The sequence below is a fragment of the Passer montanus genome, unplaced genomic scaffold (genome assembly GCF_014805655.1).
Source record: "Passer montanus isolate IOZ18808 unplaced genomic scaffold, ASM1480565v1 scaffold18, whole genome shotgun sequence".
In the NCBI taxonomy this organism is placed as follows: Eukaryota; Metazoa; Chordata; class Aves; order Passeriformes; family Passeridae; genus Passer; species Passer montanus.
In genome coordinates this window covers 14,519,954-14,527,815 of record NW_024365381.1, presented here as the reverse complement: position 1 = coordinate 14,527,815, position 7,862 = coordinate 14,519,954, and the positions used below count along the sequence as shown (strand labels likewise).

The following is a 7,862-nucleotide window of genomic DNA, read 5'->3' as shown; positions in this document are numbered from 1 at the left end:
AATTTTGGCAAAGGCCATAAAGGTGGGGAGGGTCGTGGGCCTCCCTGGAGCAGGTGGTGACCTGCTCCATGGTGTGCTGGTGGTGCACGCCTGCCGTGCAGGGCCAGCAGCAGCCCCAGCGCTGCCCAGGCTCATGACATGCTGTTGGGGACATGCCGGATGGACGTGAGGAGAAGGCTGAGGGGATGGACTTCCCGTGGCAGCCGCAGCGCTGAGCCGACCTCCTCAGGCAGCAGGCCTGGGCAGTGGTGGCCTCCAGCCCCTGCACACCCCTGCAAGATGGTGACGTGAGCTGTGAGGGCTGTCCTTACTCCTCAGCCCGCTCTGGTTAAGCTTTAACCATCCTCCCTACCCAGAGGTGAGCGGGCGGACGCTCCACGTGTGACAAGGCCAGCCACAATGGGCAGCTGTGAGGGCCTTCCCCGGTACGGCTGCCATTGCCCACTACAGCCCCCCAGATGGATGTCATGGCCCCCTGAACTGCTCATGGTTTAGGAACAAAATGTGTAGTTCCTGAAAGTGTTTTTTTTTTCAAGATCCCACTGTTAGTGCCAAAGTCCATCCAAATCCCACTGACAGGCCAGCCTGTGAAGTGGTGCCCACCAGGGTGGCAACATCAGCCTAACAGAAACAAATTAATGGCAGCAAATAAAACTCCTCTGGCAGCATTCCCTCATTCACAGTCGGACTGAGCTTCACCAGATGAAGAGCACTGCTTCCCTTTGGTTCTGCAAAGCTGTTTGGAAAGTCACCACTTTTTGTAACCAGGTATTACATGAATGTTAAGAAGAATCCATATGTGTTGGACTCAGAGATGGGTTGTACTCACAGCCTGTTGTGGAACTCATTGAGAATCCCACCATTGACACAGACAGGAGCTGCATTTCCTGGCATACCTTTCCCTTGCCTCCTCCTGATTTTTTGACAACCTGTCCTCCTGCCAAGGAGATTCTTTTAGATGGTGTGAAAGAATTATTATTGGGGGCAGGGGGGAGGAAGTGTTTTATTTCAATTTGTGTCAGCTGCTAAACATTTTTATCCAAGCATGTGCACATATAATATGCACAAGTATTAGATAATGCTTTAGATGGTGTGAAAGAATTATTATTGGGGGCAGGGGGGAGGAAGTGTTTTATTTCAATTTGTGTCAGCTGCTAAACATTGTGCACATGTAATATTCACAAGTATTAGATAATGCAGAGGTTGTAACTCCTTTTGCTGCTAAACTCTCAGTTGCACAACAGGCAAGAAATGAAGAATTGAGGTCATGCATATGCCTTGCATTGTTGAAAACCTATCTATGAAGCAGGAAATTCTCTCACTGAACCTCACTTTTGTCACAGAGGCACAACACATTCACTCAGAAACATTAGAAAATAAAAATCAAGGCAATTCAAGGCAGTAATGGGAAGGCATGGGCATTTTAAAACTCGATCTGACCTTTTAAACCTTTCTTTTTGGTACTGATTTAGTGGGGATACTTACCAGTATAAAGTGTAAAAGAAATACCTTGTACATTTTCTCATTTTTTCTCATTATCAGCTGCACTTACTTCACTGTACCTCAAATGAGCCATGGTACGGAGTGTAACTGAAAGTTATTTTTAAGGAGGGGCCTTATCCACTGCATCCAACAAGAACTAGGCAGAGCTGTAGATTACTCTTTCTCTTTGCACTAAAGGAAGCTTGCAGTTATAAGTAACTCTCCGATTTCTGGGGGCAACACAGTATGCTGGTTTAAGTGTTCCTGTCTCTGTAAATCTGGGTTTACACGCAATGTTTTATAATATCCTGTAATTATAAAAAGGATGAGAACTTTAAAAATGTATTTTTGGCTGAGATATTTATGCCAATTCAACCTTTAAAATGCATACATTTACAGATATATGATGATACATTGAATCTCTAGAAAGTGTTCCTATACAACAATAAACTATGTGGATATAAGCATTTTTGCAACTTTATATCTGTGTCCACACTGTAGTCTCTAAGTTCTATGTGTGAAGGTAGTCTTAGGATTGCCCTTGCCTTTGCTTTTTGTCTAAGAACTTCTTGGATGACTGGAAATTAAAACTGACGTAATTGTTGTTTCTTAATTCATAAGTTTTTGAAACTAGCAATTTCATTCTATCAATGTTTACATTTTCCTCCTTGCTATGAATGCTTATCAACTGTATGATAACAATCCAAATAACTTTCCAGATGTCTTGAGTCTTCCAAAGAGAGCAAGACTAATGTACACACTGGATTTACCACCTTTAAAATGTGTTTCCTTCAATTCTGCTCTACATGCATGCTTTATTTAAAACAGACATATTTATGAGTGCCTGACTTTTAAGAAATGTAGAAATTCTGTCAGTATCTCACTTTCGCTTGGGTGTGAGGCACCAGCATGGGTACTGTGGGCAGTGGTGTCCACCTAAAACATATCTGTCCCTGGATCTATGGGAGAAGGGAGAATGGTCATTTGGGCTTGAGCCTGAGGAGCTTTCCTTGGAGAGGATTTCCCTGGAGTATAGCATTCCCCAAGGACTATATTCTGTGGCTGTGATGTAGTATGGTTGGCTTCCCTCCAGATGTAGGACTCAGCAGGCTTGGAGCATCCTGTAAAAGCTCAAAATCAAAACTGAAGGTTGCTTTGTATGCAGAGCCAGCTAACTCCAGCCCTCGTCTACCTTGGCTGAAGTGGTCTGAGCATGAGCAGAGCATCGTGGTGAGGCTGTTCCACCTGTACACACCATGACTCACCTGGTGTTCAGTGGGGAGACATCCAGAGTCTTTTTCAGCCAGCTACTCTGCTCTTACTCTGCTCTTGTCTGGAATCTACCATCAGAAGAGTGCCTGGATTGTTAACCTCTTTGCCTTAGCTTTTAAGGTCTTCTGTTAGAGATGAGTAGCAGGACAGAAGAAAATAAGGTGGAGGCCAAAGGAGTTTCATATTAAAGGGATAAATCAGAATACTGGTCACAGTTGTGAGTCATCACATTTGTCAAATGAATGACTCAAAGAAAATCCAGCATGGTCTGTATTTCACCGAGCAGATGTATATGCTTCAGATTGACTCATCACTGTACACTCTGACTAAATAACCCAGAGCAGCTACTGGGCCAACTTCTCTTCATGTGCTCCTCAACAGAAATTGCACTGCATGGGATCATTTCAATGTGCAAGCAGGTTTGTCTAATCTCAGTATTAGTGACAAAAAGCCCCACAAAAACCAAAAACAAACAAACAAACAAGTTGGGACTGTACAGTCATATAATAAAATCATAAAGCAACATCCATGAAATTATTTGTTCTACTCATCAACTAGACAGAGAGGTGTTCAATGTAAGAAATTCAAATAAGATGAATGCAAACTTAGTAAATGGTAGGTTAGTAGTATTCAGGTTGAGAGTTTCCAATCTTAAATTTGACTGTACAAAGAATATCTTAATCATAGAGATCCAGGTTTCAAGCACGTTGATTCAGGATATTTAAGTCTATTGTAAAATGTCATATATTGCTCCAGTAGTGACAATGTGCATATGTAGCAAAAATTAGCAAATCTGCCCATCATTCATTCATTCATTCATTCATTCAAAATCCTTAATCAGCCATCATTCATTCTTAATATTAGTTAACAATAGAAATTCTGCATATTTTAGTGTAAGAAAATTACAGTAATGTCAATACTCTGTATCCTGTGCACTACAACTGTAGTTGTAGTAATGCAGTAGCAATCCTCTCAGAGTTTAAGCTGGTTTCAGAGACACTATTAGGAAATGAACAGTGGTTTCACAACATCATTTTATCATTTTGTAACCAGGTTAGAGGCCAATCATACATGGCCATTGCTGTAAAGTAGATAAGGTCAGAGTTCCTCCCCACTAGTATAAAGTTATCAGCTTAAATACCTTTAATAGTATTTTCTGAGAGAGAAAAAATAGGATATGATTAAACTTTAAAGGAATGTATCTCTTAATTTCTAGAGTTACACAGATATTAAACATGCAATATCTGTTAAAAGCAGTGAGAGCCATATGTCTAAATCCTATTAAACTGTGAAAAAAATTAAGAAGGTAGAATGCATTTCCACAGAATAAATCCAATGATATAAGAAACATCCCAGTGCTCCCTGAGGGCTTTGTGGAGGGATGGGCTCTGCTGTACTGGTGTTATTTAAGCTCAACAAGAGCCAAAGCAGACTCTGGCCATGACTTACTGCCCTCTATGATAGCAGCAGACGCAACAATTAAGCCTGCATTTGCAACTGTGGAATGCTTGGCTTAAGGTTATTAAGAAACTAACAGAAATTGTGACCACACTAAAAATTCACTGTCAAGAGGGATTGATTGATTCTTTACCTTTATTTGTGACTTGTGAATGCAACAAAGTAATGAATGCATCCAGCAGCTGCAGAATAAGGAACCTCCTGTCTTGTGATTACAGAACTACTTTAAAAGTATGTTGAAATAGAAATGTACCAGAATGAAAGATTAAATGTGTTGTGAAGAATCATTTGTACTTCTTCCGTGGTTTCTCTTTTTGACTGAAGAATGTTATTTATAAGTGAGTATGTTATTAAACACTGAACATAGTGCTTTACAGCCAGTAAAAGACAATAGACCAAATGTTACTGTTACCCACAGCTGGAGTGGATTGATAAAACTAGCACATTGTCTTTGCTCACATAGTTTAAAGTCTAAATAAAGATATATGATCAAAAGAGTGAATTGACTTAGCAAGGTGACAGAGAAAGGGCAAAAAGTGAAAAAAAGCTGTATCAGTAAGTTATAAAATGCATAACTGGATAAATATTTTGCTGGGTGCCCTAAGCTTTAAAAAAGTGATCTATGGTTAATGTTTACATTACAGAAATTAAGGATTTTCAAAACAGTATTTGGAACTGAAAGGGATGACACTAGTCCCCCAAAATCTACTCAGTGCTTTAAAATGAGTGAATGCTTGCATATATGTTATACTTCTCCCTTTATATATGATCCAGTAAACTGGGAAAAAGGTAGGTGTCATTGCTATCATGTCATTTGACAGAAGAACTTACTAGCAATCTATCATTTACACATTTTCACATTTATCTTTTCAACCATATGTTTTTTTACAAAAATTAGAGTTGAAAACCTAGCATACCATTCAAGGTCCAAGGATGTTCTTCATGAAGAAATCCAATTATTTTTTTCTCTAACTTCAGCAAAACCTTGAGAGAACAAAGTGGAATATTGGGGGAAAAAATAAAAAGAACAAAAAACCCCAAGAGAGCTAGTGGCTAAACACACAGCAGAAAATACTCTCCCAGTTGCATGATAATATTGGTAAAACTGAATAAAAGTTCTCCTTTTGCACTGTTCCAAGTATATGATTTGGACAAGTATTAGTTATTCCAATATAAATTCAAGTGTGATTTTTAAACTAACAACCCTTTTGTAAAATATTGCATGTGCTCTACTTTTTCCAGAATAACAACCATCACATAGGGAATTATTTTGTAATGGACATAGTTGAACAAAAATTTTGGAGCATCTTTGTATAAAGCAGCTCCTGGTAGTTTAAAGAGGGGCAGAAATAGGATAAGGACATTAATCTGGAAGGATCCAGTGGAAAGAATTTTTTAAAAAATTTCAAATTGTGGGGAGCTTTGAAGGATCAGCTGGGCAGGGGTGGGGGACGCTGCCCCAAGCCTGCATTGACTCTGTCCCTAAGAAATTGTTCTACCCTTGCAAAGCACAGAGACCAAGTGTTTTATAAGATTTTATGTTCCAAATACAACTATTTTTAAAGTTCTGTGAGTGAGAACTGCAATGTTCCTGACTAGGGAACTATGCTTAATATACCTGTTAGTGCATAAGTCATCTTCTAAAAGGAAAGCAGCTTCATTTTTGCTATTTTGTGGTGAAATCCACAGCAACAACCATACTGAATGTTACCAATCATCCCATCCTGCGTGTTGAATTAAAATTATTTTCAGCAATTTGTAAAAAAGCCCCAAATTATTGTAAAGACTAAACATTGTGTTAAAATAGAAGAAATACTCCTGTGGAATGAAAGTAAGCTTTTTCTGATGTTTCAGAATTATTTTATGTTGATTTCTCAATGCCACTTAGCAGACATTTAGCTGGCATCATAAAAACTTGTTCTAGGTCCTGCTGACCTTATTGGAAGAAGAACCCGAGCTTGTATTTGTAGATTTTAAAGAACAAAGGTGAAAACTAAATGAACTGCTGCTCTCTGTCCTAAGAACATGAAAACACAGTGCAACCCTATTACTCAGTGAGGATCTGTTCACTGGAAAATCACCGAGGGAATAATGAGGGGGGAAGAACACGAGGAGGAGGAAAAGGTGAGAAGAAAAGAGAAAGAGGGCAAGAGAGAGTGAAGAGGAAAAGGGAATTTGCTTTTGATGTCACAGTTCTATCAGCTCATGCATTTTTCATGGATACCAACTAGTGCTAAAATAATGCTGTGCTGACAATACAAGCATGAAAAAAAGCAGCCAGGTTCCCAAACATCGTGATACTGGCTTGAAAATAATAGGATTTACAAAAATTTGTAACTCAAAGCTTTCTTTCCCTTCTAATTCGTAAGCCTTTTGGGGCTGCATATTCCAGCATTTCTCTCAAACTTGAGATTTATTATTTTTAAGGTGACCTGAGGTTCCAATTTAATTACATCTGCTGAAGAGCTTAAAACAAAGCAAAGTGTTGCAAAATCGCTGCAACCCTAAGAACTGGCAACACTAAATGTCATAAGTATGGCGTACTATACAGTTTTGAGGCAAAGTTGACTAAAAATTACCAGATGTTAGATACAAGGGCATTAATTCAAGCAGCATTTGTGCCCTTTGCTAGAGAGAAAATAAAAACTGAAAGGGAAGCCAGCTGGTAAATGAAAATAAATTGGTAGGACTCAGGAGTTAACCTGGTTTGCAGTTCAAGCTTTGTAAACTTAATTTGAGGAAGTGAACATTAACATTTCTCAGTGCTTTTGATTAAAACCTGATCTTTTAAAAATAAAGTAATTAATGGATTGTATGTATACATTCTTTTAGGTTTTAGTCACACATGCTACAGCAGCGCCGGTTGCTGCCTTTACTTGCAGAAGAAAACAAACCATGCACAGGTGCAGGAAACAGCACCAGACCTTTATTTGCAGGAATGGCATTTTCAGTTGTTGAATTATTTAGAGATCAGCCTTCAGATATTAATCACCTCAATAGTCCCAAGAACTTTCTACAGTTACTCTGTAGATTTTTTAATAAAAACACTGTGCTTAGTTCTGATGAATTACAATGGATGTGGACTTTCTGTGGTTTTTGTCTTCCAACCTAGCTAGCACTCTTAGGAAAGCAATTAATTTAATACTCCAGTTTTAATTACCAATGACACTGTAAATGCATTAGTGTTAAAAAAAAAGGTAATAAAAAAAGAATACATTAATGAAACCACTTAATGACATTTTCGGTGAACGGGGAAGAAAAGCAATGTTAGGGGGCCCACCTACAACCCTCATGCTCATCTTAATTATATACAATCGCACTTTCTGCAAAATACACCCGTACGCCCCCGCCGATAGCACTGTGGCTCGGGGGCTGTAACTGAGAGCAACGCGCCCGGCCCTGCACTGTCAAACGCAGGGAAATCCGCCGGGAATCAGCCCCGCAGGAGACGCGCCGGGGCCCCTGCTCGCAGGGCAGGTACGAAGGGCAGAGAGGGGGTGGCTCCGGGCGAGCGGGGGGTCCCTCCGGGGCCGGCGGTGTCACAGCTGCTCGGCGGCCCCTCGGCACCGGCTGTGACGCCGCTGGCGGAGGCGCGGGCGGGCAGCACCGCACGCCGCAGGCTCGGCCGCCCCGCCGAGCCGTGACCGCCG

General features: G+C 40.4%; 1 protein-coding gene across 1 annotated transcript in view; it reads left to right on the top strand.

The window, feature by feature from the left end:
• The first annotated feature begins 7,467 nt into the window (after window positions 1-7,467).
• The window catches only part of BAZ1A (bromodomain adjacent to zinc finger domain 1A), a 66,360-nt gene continuing 65,965 nt past the window's right edge, over window positions 7,468-7,862 (top strand). The window contains exon 1 of the mRNA XM_039705186.1: window positions 7,468-7,689. The gene's annotated coding sequence lies outside the window, so the exon portion shown is untranslated. The remainder of the gene's footprint in view (window positions 7,690-7,862) is intronic.